Genomic DNA, 14,937 nt, shown 5'->3' on the forward strand with positions numbered 1-14,937 from the left:
TGACTGCTGTAAACTCAAAAAGTGATTCAATGATGTCAAAGCTATAATCTGTTTGGTTTAAGAGGCACACATTATCCTAGTTGACAGTTATGATTTCTCCAGCTATAGAGTTTGGTATGTTCTCATGTAAGAAAATCTCTGCTTGTAAATTTTTATGAAACAAATTATAAACATTTAATAAGATTTAATCACTGAAATATTTATTTTGTTGGTTTCAAAATAATTTCTTTAAAAATGCTTTACATTACATTAATGCTCCAAGGACCAGATTTACTAACAGCATTTGGCATCAAACTAAACCCTCTTGCATATGCAATTTTAGGAGTTTCTCTTATAAAAGATAATTTATGGGAGGAGAGTAGGCTGTTTAAATCAATCACGCAAGGTAATTTACTAAATTTGGAATAGTCAGCTTATGGTATTTGCACCATTATTTAATGCTGAAAAACTTTTAATTTAAACTGATTATGATCAGCTATGCTCGTTTGGGACTGTACATTAATTTGCGCTGCTATTCGTAAATTCCTTTGTTCATCATTATGGAAATACGCTAACTCCATCTGTGATCTTTTATTTTCACATTGTTAATAGATTTTCATTGTTATTAGAATTTTCTTCTCCTATTGCCACTTTTATGGGAATGTACTCTAACACTAATTTGCACTGTTTAGAAAATCTGGCCCCAGGTATTTCTAGGTGTTCTGCTGTGCTTGAAGTTCTGTTCTGCATCAATTTTAATAAACCTCACTGTATCACAAATGTTGTCAATTAGTAGAAAAAAAAGAGGAATCAGGCAAGGACAGATGATGTGATGATGGAAGAAACAAAAGATTAATTGGTGGCTAGTGAGTTAGTCCAGCTCTGTGGTACTTTAGTCAAGCTACAGTAGCTACCCCACTTCAATCTTGTATGTCTGCAATCCAAAAAGGCTTCTATTTTTTGACACTAGTTCCTAGGTAGGGTAAAATAGCAGGCTAAAGTAAGTTTTTGTTTATATGGCTAATAGTTTGTGCACAGACATAACTAAATTTAATAATAAATATGGGTTTTGTTTCACATTGTTTAAATAAAAATGTCATATCAAAAACATAAATTCAGTAGCCAGACTGGGATAACCAGAGATAATGAACACAGACCATTTGACGAGATATCCAAGCCTAGTATATTACCAACATATTAGTAAATTAATAAAATCTGTTCTAATGGCAGTACTGACCTTTGCAGACCAGGCCCTCCTTCGTCAAAGCCTGCTTGCATACTGCACAACCCTTGGCTTTTTTGAAGGTCTTAGCCTTGAAGGTGTGGGAGTGAACAGCCTCAAAATCTTCTGGCTAAAGGGGCAAAGAGGGAGAATGTTAGAATACATTCAATTATCTAAACAAGTCCTTGACTGATTTAAGTCTTACAAAAATTTCACAGATGATTTGAAGTTATTAGAGATCCTGTATCGTTTTATTGTTTCATTGTTAGTATGGCAGAAAGGAAGTCAACATTACTTTTCCACACACACAAACATAGCAACTGTTTCACACACACACACTAACATAGTACACATGGATTAAGTCCCTGTGGCGCAAAGCCATTTGGTCAAGGTAATGAAAAATGTGATCCTCAGCATTTTCAGCTATACTATCTCCCTAAATCTTAATGGCTTTTGTCACACATTGACAAGACCATTAAGCGCAGGACAGCACAGCCTGGCATGGTTGACCTTGGCTGTGGGAAACCATAGAGAAGTGTGGCTGGACACTCATTGGACATTCACTAAAATAACGCTTTGCTTAACTTACTGTAGGACCATCAAGTATAGCATTTATTCAGAATGGGAAAGATTTCAGTGACGTTGAAGAGACGCATGTATGCATGATGATATGCATCATCAGGGGTCCAAACACATGTGTGGAGAACATTACCAAACAAGCCATTTCTACAAACATGGATCTTGTGTATGCTATGCATAAAGTTGTTTTGGTGTCAAACAGGTCAAACACAGCAAAAAACATTTAACTTTTACCTTTTTTCTAGTTAATTGGTGAAATGGCTTGGGAGGAGTTAAAAAAAGGTTTTCAAGTTCACAATGGCAGAAAATGTTTCTTGAACAGTAGAAAGCCTCCAGGCATAGTCAATTATTAAAAGAGGAATTTAGATTCTAGTCCAGTACACAGTGTCATTCAGACATCCTGTATGTATATTGAGAAGTATTTTTTTTAGCACCTCCTAAGAGAAAAACTGGTGGAATTTAAATCAAAATTAATTAATGGAATGCCATATGTGTCAGTCTCCTTGTGTACTTAAAAAATAGGGCTTGGGTATTGATGTTTTGTTTTATGTTGTTGTTTTATGAATTGATTCAATTCTGATTCACAAGCTTTTGATTTGATTTGATTTAAATATCTGTTTGTGTGGATATGTATCAGGTGAAGTATAATACATGTACGTTTTTCTATTGGAAAACAATTTCTCTCAATATACTGACTTGTTTTCATGACATATTTCTTCAAACTTGATGTCACAGTCCCAGTTTTGTGTTCCCCTGTCTTGTGTTTAGGACTATTTTGTTGAAATGTTTCTCAGTTCTTATTGTACCTGTGTTCTCATACTTCCTATGTTTAGTTCCTGTTTCCTTTGTTCCTTTGCATAGCTTTTCCGATTGCCAGAAGGATTGGGAGATCCGATTGGGAGAGGCTAATCGCCTCTCGTACCCCCTGTACACTGCATGTCAAAAAAACGCACAAAGTTGAAATATGGCCTGACACAAAAAAAGATTTGCATGAGTCAGAATTTGGGTCAAAATCAGATGAAAATCACACAGTGTATGCCCGGCCTTAGTTACCCTCATTAGTTTCTATGGTAATTCATTAGCTCCTCCCTATCCTTGTTAGTGTCACGTGGCTGTCGAGGAAAGGACACAAAGACAAGATTCCAAACATAAATTTAATAATCAACAAGGGTAATATCAAGACAGGGTAGGTAGCTACACACAAAGTTAGCCACTTAAGATCCAACAAACACACATTGAACAGACAGGAACTTAAATACACAGGCAAATGAGTATAATAGAGACAACACAGGTTAGCCAAATGTCCCGAGGCGGCAGATGGTCGACGACTGACCAAGGCGGAGACGGAGGGACGAGGAAGCCCGGCGGAGCTGGTGAACTGACAGGCAACGTTGGAGATAGGAGCCAGGGTAGAGCCGCTGGGTCTAAAGGCCAAGGCAGAGTCCGGGACTCAGAGGCTGAGGTGGAGACATGGAATCCTCCAGCCACAACGCCGATGTAGACTGACCCGCGGTGAACCCACAACACAGATGGTGGGCTGAGGGGCTGACAGGAAGCAACGGCAAAGGGGCAGAAAATAGCAAGGCTGAGGAAGCAGTGATGATACGAGGAGGCAGGAGAGGGATGGTGGGTGTTAAATCATGACAGATAGAGGGTTCCGGGATGGTGTGTGCCACCCACACACACCAGATCGCGACTCCAAATACCCGGAGCGCAGTGGATAGGGGAACAATCTCTGTTGTCGTGGTAGGACAGACAGACAGTTCAGGGCAGACAAACAGTTCAAAACTGACCTCCATGGTCGTAAGTGGACTGGTAATTCTTAAATGGCCTCCTTGGCCATAATAGGGCAGGCAGAGAGTTCAGGCGATGATGGAAGAAGACATAGTATATTAGAATAACAGTCTATTAAGTTTCTTGAGTCCTGCCTCAGCTCATCCTCAGTGGTGGTTGAGTGGGCGGGGATATCCACCGCTGCGTGCGTTGTTGCTGGCTCTCACACCTGGTCAGACGTCGTGTGAGGCTCTAGCTCTAGAGTGATCCTCAGCTCTGTCGCTCTCTCTGGCAATAACTAGTTGGTCGCGGCAGGCTTTGGCTCTCCATCTGTGGTGGGCTCTAGCTGATGCTCTGTGCAGCGGGGTGATGGTGGGCTGGGCTCTGGGTCCAGAGTGGGGCTGGTGTTGTCGTCCGCTGATCCGACAGGCATGGACAACTGCATGAAACCAGCACCCCCTCCACGTACTCAGCAAAGCTCTCTCGAGGGGCCACCCCGGACAACTGCGCACATGTTGTGTCCAATGGGCAAGACCCAGGAATTATGTATGCATGGAAGGCATACAGTCGCAGCCCAAGTACACTTACATAAAAGGCAAGGTTATTGAGATAAGTAATAATCTTGCTGGTCCATTGACAAAATCTAGTACCTTGACCATTTTAGCGCGAGGGTCTCTCTAAACCAGGGGTGCCCAAGCCTTTTCCTGGAGATCTACCTTCCTGCAGAGTTCAGTTCCAACCCTGATCAAACACACCTGTCTTTAATTATCAAGTGCTCTTTCAGATCCTAATTAGTTGGTTCAGTTGTGATTGATCAGGGTTGGAGCTGAACTCTGCAGGAAGGTAGATCTCCAGGAACAGGGTTGGGAACACCTGCTCTATACATACTTATTTGCATGAGTGCTTTAATAGTGCACAACTCAGTAGGCCTTGTGTCTAAGATAGGGTGGTAACCACTGTTTTTATCAGGGTCTGGGCAGTAGCCTACTACGCTTCCATATAATGTGACAGTAACAAAGCAATTTGTGCTTAAAACAAGGCAACCCGCTACTTGAAAGCAGGGAGCTGCCATACTATCAGAATCAGGATGAGGATATTCCAAACTCTGTTATTCCGTTCCAATTCTGAAACGTTTTTGAGCATGCATACATACAGATGTATGCCTATGTACAGTATGTATATACACATGTTTTACATTTATTGTAAAAAGTTTATTATATATTTTCATGTGACAACACTGAAGAAATGACACTTTGCTACAATGTAAAGTAGTGAGTGTACAGCTTGTATAACAGTGTAAATTTGCTGTTCCCTCAAAATAACTCAACACACAGCCAAATAAGTTTGTTGCCATTAATGTGGCAACTCCATGCCCAAGAGGATTAAGGCAGTGCTGGAAAATAATGGTGACCACACAAAATATTGACACTTTGGGCCCAATTTGGACATTTTCACTTAGGGGTGTACTCACTTTTGTGGCCAGCGGTTTAGCCATTAATGGCTGTGTATTGAGTTATTTTGAGGGGACAGCAAATTTACACTGTTATACAAGCTGTACACTCACTACTTTACATTGTAGCAAAGTGCCATTTCTTCAGTGTTGTCACATGAAAAGATATAATAAAATATTTACAAAAATGTGAGGGGTGTACTCACTTCTGTGAGATACTGTATGTACTGTAACGGGGTGGAAGAATCACACAACAAGGAGAGCTCAGGCTAAATTCCCCGGAGGGTGGATTTATTATAAAAGAGTCCTTAACGGCCGTGATTTGTGCTCCGGTGCGAAGGTGCTCTTTAAGTGGGTGATTCCAGGTGCGGTGGGTCCATGCGTTGCACGAGGTGGCTGCTCGGTCACACACTGCTCTCTGGAAGAAAGTAGAGGTAAGCATTAGATTACAGCTTCCTGGAGAAAGGTCTCACCTTCGTCGGTGCTCACGCGGCTTATCTAGCCATGGGCTGATTAAGAGCAGCTGTGACCGATCAGCGTGAGAGGAGCGGGTGCAGGTATTTTGTGTATGTTTCCAGGGCAACACTGATGAGAACTCGGGACGCTCGTCACAGTACAGATATATATTTTGACCTAATGAGCTGGTAAACTTGCTTTTTTTCATGCTCCTTGGGTTTGGAGTGAATTGCAATATTAACTAAGATTAGAGATACTGTACTACCACCTTTGAACAGTTTTTAATGTATTTTGTGAACTTTTTTTTTTTTTAAAGAAGACCAGTAATTGTTTTCTTGATTTGACTTTAGTGACTGAATATTAGTATTTAGAGGGGTGAGAACCAGAAAGGCGTAAGTGACATTTCACCAACTTTACAGGAGAGCCAAAACAAAAATTTTACCATAGTTTGATCTGACTTTGTGTACTGCTTTCAATTGTTTATTGCTTCCGTCTGTTCCTGTCTGTCGTGCTGCTGAGAGATTTGCGATTGTAGCTCCATGTAGCTTCGCTTTTCTGTTGAATCTCTCTTACTTTCACTCTCTGTTGTTTAAATTGATAATATATAACTTAATTCCCACCAAATTTCTGGTATTATCTATCAAACTAATTCAAGATCAAGATTCAAGAGTTTTTATTTGTCACATACACAATTATACAGAGTATAACCAGCAGTGACATGTAGGTCAGGTCCGTTCCAAGGACAGTGCAATTATATAGAATACAAATATTAAGAAAAAGAAAAGTAGAAAAAATAAAATAAAATAATAAAATAAAATAAAAGATAAGATAAAAAATATAAATATAAATGTGCAGGTCCGTATGTTGTTGACTTAAATAGTAATAAGAGGAATGTGCAAAAATAATGTGCAAAAGTTGTACAGGGTATTTAAATAGCAGCAATATGAGGTAGAGAAAAATTATGAATAGCTTATTGATATGATATTTACATGGAGAAAAATTATGAATAGCTTATTGATATGGTGATGTTTACATGGAGTCAAGTGATGTTATGACACAGAGTTAGAGTTTAGGAGCCTGATGGCCTGGGGGAAGAAGCTCCTCCTAAGTCTCTCAGTTTTTGCCATCAGGCTACGGAAGCGCTTACCAGATGGAAGCAAAGTGAATAGACGGTTACCAGGGTGATTTGAGTCCTTGAAGATTTTAACAGCTCTATTTTTGCAGCGTTTGAGGTAGATGTCCTGCAGAGAGGGGCGAGCAGGACATCTACCTCAAACACCGGGGTGGTGATGGCGCAGTGAATAAGACACATGCCTTTGGTGTGAGAGACCCGGGTTCGAATCCACTGTGAGACACCAATGTGTCCCTGAGCAAGACACTTAACCCCTAGTTGCTCCAGAGGCGTGCGACCTCTGACGTATATAGCAATTGTAAGTCGCTTTGGAAAAAAGCATCAGCTAAATGAATAAATGTAAATGCACAACTCTCTGTAAGTCCTGATTGGAGCTGTTTCCATACCACACTGAGATGCACTGAGAGTCAATACACTTTCTATGGTCCCTGAATAGAAAGACCCTGAATTTCCTCAGCTGACGCAGATGGTACAGTCTTTGCCTGGCTTTCTTAACCTGTGTTTGGATGTGTGTAGTCTAAGTCAGGTTCTCAGAGATGTTTACACTGAGGTACTTGAAGCTACTCACCCTCTCCACAGGGGTCCCACTGATCATAAGAGGAGTGTAGGGCTGCTGCTGTCTCTTCCTAAAGTCCATGATCAGCTCTTTAGTTTTGCTCACATTCAGAGAGAGACAGTTGTCCTGGCACCAAGATGTGAGTCTCTCTACCTCATCCAAGTATGCGGTCTCATCGTTGTTGGAGATGAGGCCCAGAACCACAGTATCATCAGCGAATTTGACAATAGATGTGGAGCTGTGAGAGGACACGCAGTCATGCGTGTAGAGAGAGTAGAGCAGGGGACTCAGGACACAGCCCTGTGGGGCTCCTATGTTCAGAGTGATGGGGTTTGAGGTGAACTGGCCAACTTTCACCACTTGAGGTCTGCCGGTGAGGAAGTCTTGAATCCAGTCACAGAGTGAGGAGTTTAGGCCGAGGTCTGTGAGTTTAAATGCCAGCTTGATGGGGACTATAGTGTTGAAAGCTGAGCTATAGTCAATGAATAGCAGCCTTACATAATTCCCATTGTTGCTGTCCATGTGTGTGAGGGAAGAGTGGAGGACGTGAGAAATGGCATCGTCCGTGGATCTGTTTGGGCGATAGGCAAACTGAAGAGGGTCCAGAGTATCAGGTATGGAGGAGCAAATGTGGCTCTTTACAAGTCTCTCAAAAACCTTCATGACTATAGAAGTGAGGGCAACTGGGCGATAGTCATTCAGACAAGAGGGTTTATTGTTCTTTGGCACAGGGATAATAATGGATTTTTTGAATGAAGTGGGAACCACGGAGGTAGCAAGGGACTGTCACGGGAGAAACGAGGTCTGGGTCCAAATGCAGGTGAGGTGATATTTTAATATAACAAAAGGCCAACACGGCACAACAAACACATATAAAACATAAACAAGGCAGGTTAACAGGCAGGATCAGGCAAGACATGAAACATAAGACAATGCAACCAGACAGACGGGTGCAGAGACACTTTATAGTTCATGGTGATCCGGATCAGCTGTGAGTGAACTGATTGTGTGAGACGCGTGTAATCATCCAGGTGAGTGCAATGTGAGTGTAGAGTCCGGGAGGAAGGGAGCTGGCGACCTCTGGTGGGGAAAGGGCAGACCTGCAGCCCGGCCTCGTGACAGGGACTCATTAAATATGGAAGTGAACAAACCAGCGAGCTGATCAGCGCAGGACCTCAGAACACGGCCGGTTATCCCATCAGGTCCGGCTGCTTTCCTGACGTTCACTCTCTTTAGCGCCCTCCGAACCTCATTCTCCGACACGGTGATTACAGGATCATCGCTGCTCTGCCTGCTGCTTCCTGACGCGCTGGTCGGCAGAGACGCGCCGCCGCCGTTGCCATCGAAGCGGCCGTAGAAGATGTTTAACTCGTCGGCCAGCAACGGATCTGCTCTCACCCGCGGAGGATTTGTTTCCGAAGTCACAGATGGTCCAGTTTATCTCTCACTGTTGGCGACGAGGGATTCACATGTGATAGATGCAGGGAAATAGTTAGGCTGACAGAGAAGATTTTAGAACTAGAGACATGCTTAGGGAGTCCTGTACATTGTTCAGTTCTGGTTTCAGAGCCTCGGCAGCAGGGCAACTGGGTGACTGTGATAGTCGCGGGTCAAAACACCGCTCTTCTGTTCTGATCAAAACATCAAACAGGTTCTCCCCACTCAGTGATGCACCCACTGAGAAACCTGAACATGCTCTAGTTATTGGCGATTCTATTGTACGGAATGGGAAAATAGATACACCAGCCACCATAGTCCAATGTTTACCAGGAGCCAGAGCGCCTGACGTCTTGGCAAATTTAAAAGTGCTGGCTAATGCTAAACAGTAAATTCAGTAAGATTGTTATTCACGTAGGCGCAAATGATGTTCGACTTCGCCAGTCGGAGATCACTAAAAATAGTGTTAAAGAGGTGTGTGAGCTTGCAAGTACGATGTCAGACACTGTAATATGCTCTGGTCCCCTCCCTGCTTACCGGGGTGATGAGATTCATAGTAGACTGTCGTCACTCAATGGCTGGATGTCTAAGTGGTGCCCGCAGAATAACACAGGTTTTATTGACCTATTGAAAAAAGATGGTCTTCATACTTCCTGGGGTGGTCCCGCTCTTCTCTCTAGAAATATGGCACATAGTCTTAGAGTTTGTACTTGACTAACTGGGGCCCAGGTCAGGAAGCAGACAGACTGGCTAAACCGACCGTCTGCTAGCCGCCTCACTTCACAGAACTCAGTTAATTCTCAGCACATAGATACTCTTTCACCTAGATATCACACTATGTAGACTGTGTGTGTTCCCCGACCTAGAAAATACAAAAAATGTCCAAACCAATTTAAGAGTAACAATTTAATTGATGTTCAACAAATAAAATAAAAATTATATAATACAGAGAAACAAATGATAAAGCTTGGCTTACTGAATATCAGGTCCCTTTCTACGAAAGTGCTGCAAAGGCAAAGGGGGAGGTGTTGCTACAATTTATTGCAATATTCTCAGTATTTCTCAGAGGGCAGGCTTTAAGTATAATTCCTTTGAAGTAACGGTGCTTTATATACCATTATCTAGAGAAACAAGTGTTAATGATAAATCCCCTGTGATGTTTGTACTGGCTACTGTATACAGGCCACCAGGTAATACAGACTTTATTAAAGAATTTGCTGATTTTCTATCAGAGTTAGTGCTGGCTGCATATAAAGTCTTAATTGTTGGTGATTTTAATATCCACGTTGATAATGAAAAAGATGCATTAGGATCAGCATTCATAGACATTCTGAACTCCATTGGGGTTAGAGAACATGTCTCTGGACCTACTCATTGTCGAAATCATACTCTAGATTTACTATTGCACATGGAATTGATGTTAATGGTATTGAAATTCTGCAGCAAAGTGATGATATCTCAGATCATTATCTAGTCTTGTGTAAACTCCATATAGCTAAAACTGTATATTCCTTGTTACAAGTATGGTAGAACCAACACTTCTAACACAAAAGACAGCTTTGTAAATAATCTTCCTGATTTATCTCAATTCCTCAACATATCCAACAGCACAGAAAAACTTTGTGTAAAGATGTAACAAAATACTATGGACTCTCTCTTTTCTAGCACTTTAGATACGGTTGCTCCTTTACGCTTAAGGAAGATTAAGGAAAAGAGTCCAACACCGTGGTATAATGAGCACACTCGGGCCCTAAAGAGAGCAGCCTGGAAAATGGAGCGCAGATGGAGGTTAACAAAACTAGAGGTATTTCGTATTGCTTGGCGGGAAAGTACCCTATCCTACAGAAAAGCATTAAAAATGGCTAGATCTGATTACTTTTTGACTCTTTTAGAAGAAAACAAACATAACCCCAGGTATTTATTCAATACAGTAGCTAAATTAACAATAATAAAGTATCAGCAGGTGTTGACATTTCACAAAAGCACAGCAGTAATAACTTTAACTATTTTACTTCCAAGATCGATACTATTAGAGATAAAATTGTAACCATGCAGCCGTCAGCTACAGCATCGCATCAGATAGTGCACTACAGATACCCTGAGGAACAATTCCACTCATTCTCTACTATATGAGAGGAAGAATTGTATAAAATTGTTAAATCATCTAAACCAACAACATGTATGTTAGACCCTATTCCATCTAAACTACTAAAAGAGGTGCTTCCAGAAGTCATAGATCCTCTTTTGGCTGTTATTATTTCGTCATTATGTCATTGATATGTTCCCAAAACCTTCAAATTGACTGTTATTAAGCCTCTCATTAAAAAAACACAACTTGACTCCAAAGATCTAGTTAATTACGGACCGATCTCGAATCTCCCTTTTCTGTCAAAGATACTAGAAAACAGTGGTGGATGAAGTACACAAATCAAGTACTTGAGTAAAAGTACAGATACGTATTATAAAATATTACTCCAGTAAAAGTAAAAGTACTGCTTTTTCAATTTTACTTGAGGGAAAGTACAGAAGTACTTGGGTTTTTTATGTACTTAAGTAAAAAAGTACTGATAGATTTTTATATATTTCTATATAAATATATACATTTTATATAGACTACTTAATTTAATTTTATATTAGCACATATTTTTATAATCCTACTACTCAAAATACCTGGGATTAGAAAAATATTATTATATTTTCACAATGATTTTTTTTCTTCACAAACCTTGTCTGTGGTGTTAAAACACCCCTGGCCAAATGCCCTCAGAGGGCATCACTTCCCACTTTATAATTACTGTAGTTACCATGTCCTGAACATCATCTTCTTTCTTTTTCCCTCAGATGTAATCTATCTAGGTGGTTGAATAAAAATATTTGGACTTTATATCTAAACATTTCCTCAACTTAGCACTAGCAAGATTGTTAGCTAGACGGTTAGCATCGGCTAACAATATTTACTTATTTTCAGTATGGTTATGAGTAAACATTCATATCTGTCTACTCGGCTAGTTGATCTAAACAATATATAAATAACTTATACTGTTGATAAACAATATAAAAACAGACGTCACATAGGGCTAAATGCGTAGCATTTTAATAAAACTGCTAACGCAGCGGGGAATGTGAACATGCATGAGCTATTTTATTTAATCTGTGTTGTTTTAATGTTTTGTTTTTTGACCTAAAACATAGACTGACATTGATCTGTCTGCATTCAAGAATTTCAGTGGGCTTAAATAGATCACCCTTTACAGCAGATTTAATTCACAAACAACTGACAGTTTTGACCTAAATATGATTTTCAGTTACAATAATTAATCCTAAAATTCGACTCAACTTACTTTTCGCAGCATCAGTTGTGCATGCACGCGCGGTCAGGATCTCCCAGTTCCCTTTCAGTCGGTCACGTTCGACGTACGTCGGAACTGACCGACGAATTGGGGATCACTTTGGGAGACCAATCTACTTCCAGTGTAAGGGTGCTTTCACATCTGTAGTTCGGTTCATTTGGTCCGGACCAAAGGCAAAAAATTATACATTGCAGCTATTTTTAGCCGTTTTGGTTCCTTTTCACACCCCACTGTTTGCTCTGGTCCGAACCAGCTGAAACGAACCAAAATTCAGTCAAGTGACAACATCCGCTTTACTTGTTGGCTAGCTGTGTCTTTGAACGCATAAACTGCTTTTCGATTGATCAGAAAGAGTGTGTGGGAAAATTCTAACGGTGCTCCCGGAAGTAAACAAAGACAGGAGTAAAATGCAGCAGACAGCACACTGCTATTTTGAGGCTAGTGTGCTCACAACAGGCTATTTTGAGGCTTTGAGTGCTCACAACAGGCTTGCACTATTGTACTGTTGTGTAGCTGCAGCCATTTCCATGGGAAAATTCTAACGGTGCTCCCGGAAGTAAACAAAGACAGGAGTAAAATGCAGCAGACAGCACACTGCTATTTTGAGGCTCCACGCCTCCTCACAACCCCAAGTTTGTCCGCGACCTTCCATGCTAAACTGCAAACTGTCAACAAACACTTCATCACACACACCTCATCCCATAATACACAGCTCAGCTGACTACGGCAGCTGGTTTAGTCCAAAAATGCGCAGTTCTTTTTGCAGTTGGGTCTGTTGAAGGTCGGATCGCGTTCTCACCACAAACAAACCTCTCCAGTGTTCGTTTGAAAGCGTGCCAAGACCACCTCTTCAAGGAGGTCTCGGTACGCTTGTTTGGTCCGGTTTTTGGTGCACACCCGAGTGCGATTGCTGCTTTCTCACCTGCCCAAACGAACCGCACCAAGAGGAAAATGAACTATAGTGCGATTCAACCGAACTAAATGAGGCAGGTGTGAAAGCACCCTAAGAAAACGAGCCAGTGCACATTGGCATGCGATAATTGCAACAGCTTCTCTGTGCTACAGCGCGAGTATTTAATGAGCAGCAGGTGCGTCGCATATGTGCTTTTCACTTCGGAGCCGAACACGTGCTGTTCCTGCATGTGTGTTTCTTTCTTCTTGAGAAGTGGTGGAAGATGAGCTGCTCGTTTGGGAAGGAGCCTCTGCGTGTCTGGTGCGGGTGTGACGGCGCTGACAGTGTTGGTCACGATCTCATGAGAGAGCAAAAACAGCTGTTCTCACAGCTCGTGGAGAGGCGCCTTCAACGAGATCGCTGTTTATACAGCTGAGAGTTGCGTCTTCAACGAGTGTGAGTGCTCACAACAGGCTTGCACTATTGTACTGTTGTGTAGCCGCAGCCATTTCCCTGTGCATTTCAGCACCAGTAGAGAGCAAATCCCTAAAAGAGCACACAAGGGTTGACCCTGCGTCGTTTTCAAGATGTCATTCAGACCGTGTGCTACTGGATGCGGTCGCTACCTGCCCCCCGGTGATGGTCATGATTACTGCCTCACGTGTTTGGGCCTTACACACGCTGAGGTGGCACTCATGGATGGTACATGTTCTGAATGCGGGAACATGACCATCTCACTGTTAAGGTCGAGACTCCAGTATCTTGAGGAGACTGGAGCCCCTTCGTATATTCCCTGATCTAGTCCTTCTTTTGGGCCAGCTCAGAAGAAGCCTACTTCGGTTAATAACCTAGGTCAGGGGTCTTTAACTAAAATGGCTTGAGGTCCAGTAATGAACCCTCCCCACAAGCCGAGGTCCAGACAATTCTATAAAACAATTGATGGTTTTTGCCAGGCCAGGGTATATGCAAGATATTTAAGCTTAATTTCAAGACTTTTAAAAGACCTTTTTTAAGACCTGCACAAAAATAAAATAAAATAAAATGACTGTAAAAAGCATGATTTACAGTTCAGATGCAGGTTCTCACAAAAACAATTATATTTAGTATTATATTAATTAAATAACATATATAAATATATTTTACTGCCTTAATTGTTTACATTTTACAACACATTATCTTCTTGTTGATCCACCAGTTCACATTTACAACTCTGCGTGTTTGCTGCTTAAAATCATGGGTTGTTTTCACATTGGTCTTTGACAACAGTAGACGTACAGGCTGATTGAAAATGGAAAATCATTCTCTTCCAGTGGGTGGCACTTTCGGAATGGCAGTACACAAGCCCAAGAGACAGACTCCACAAAATAGCGCAGCAGCTGAATCTGAAACGTGCAGCGCTCATATTTATTGAATGAATAGTCTTTTTAAGTTTAATCACAATTCTTGTCTTTCAGTCCCCACATTTAAGACCTCCTGAAATCATAATTAAGACTTTCTTGTATCATTTAAGACTTTTTAAGGACCTGTCAACTTTCCTAATTTTTGAAAATGCCATCGTTTTTCACTCACTGAAAGTTTCATCTGTCCGCGTGCATGCAGCGCACCGCTCTTTTCTCTCATCACTTCACGCACGACTGCACCCAAATGGCTCTAGAGCTGACCTTGATGTGCTTAATATAAATTTGATTTATTAAATTAGCGTTTGGTATTTATTTCATTATGTCAAAAGCCTTCACGAATTCGGACCAGAGTCTGCCAGTTGGCGACCCCACTACCACTACCGTAAAGACTACAAAAGCTGCGCCGGTTGAAATAGAAGCGCCCCGTCAGGTTTAAATCTTAACCTTCCATTTTGCCTGTAGGCGGGTCCGTATGGGAAGGCTTTTGGGTCCAGACCAGGACCGCGATCTGCCTGTAAGTGACCTATGACCTAGGTGACCTGAGTGTTACAGTGAGGAATACCTCGCCGAGTCAACCTCGTGGGGAGAAGCCGCTTCCGCCCTGCATGCCATGGTGCTCCTGCAGGTCTACCAGGCCAAAGCTCTCAAGGAACTGCACGAGGGTAGTTCCGACCCAGCGGTTATGCAGGAACTGCGTACAGTTACGGACCT

General features: G+C 41.7%; 1 protein-coding gene across 2 annotated transcripts in view; it reads right to left on the reverse strand.

Moving 5' to 3' along the window:
* The window catches only part of LOC306878678 (tensin-1-like), a 130,819-nt gene that overhangs the window by 83,527 nt on the left and 32,355 nt on the right, over positions 1–14,937 (reverse strand). For both annotated transcript variants that reach the window (XM_079431157.1, XM_079431158.1), the window contains exon 2: positions 1,217–1,331. The gene's annotated coding sequence lies outside the window, so the exon portion shown is untranslated. The remainder of the gene's footprint in view (positions 1–1,216; positions 1,332–14,937) is intronic.

Source organism: Barbus barbus (assembly GCF_936440315.1).
Source record: "Barbus barbus genome assembly, chromosome: 13".
Classification (NCBI taxonomy): domain Eukaryota; kingdom Metazoa; phylum Chordata; class Actinopteri; order Cypriniformes; family Cyprinidae; genus Barbus; species Barbus barbus.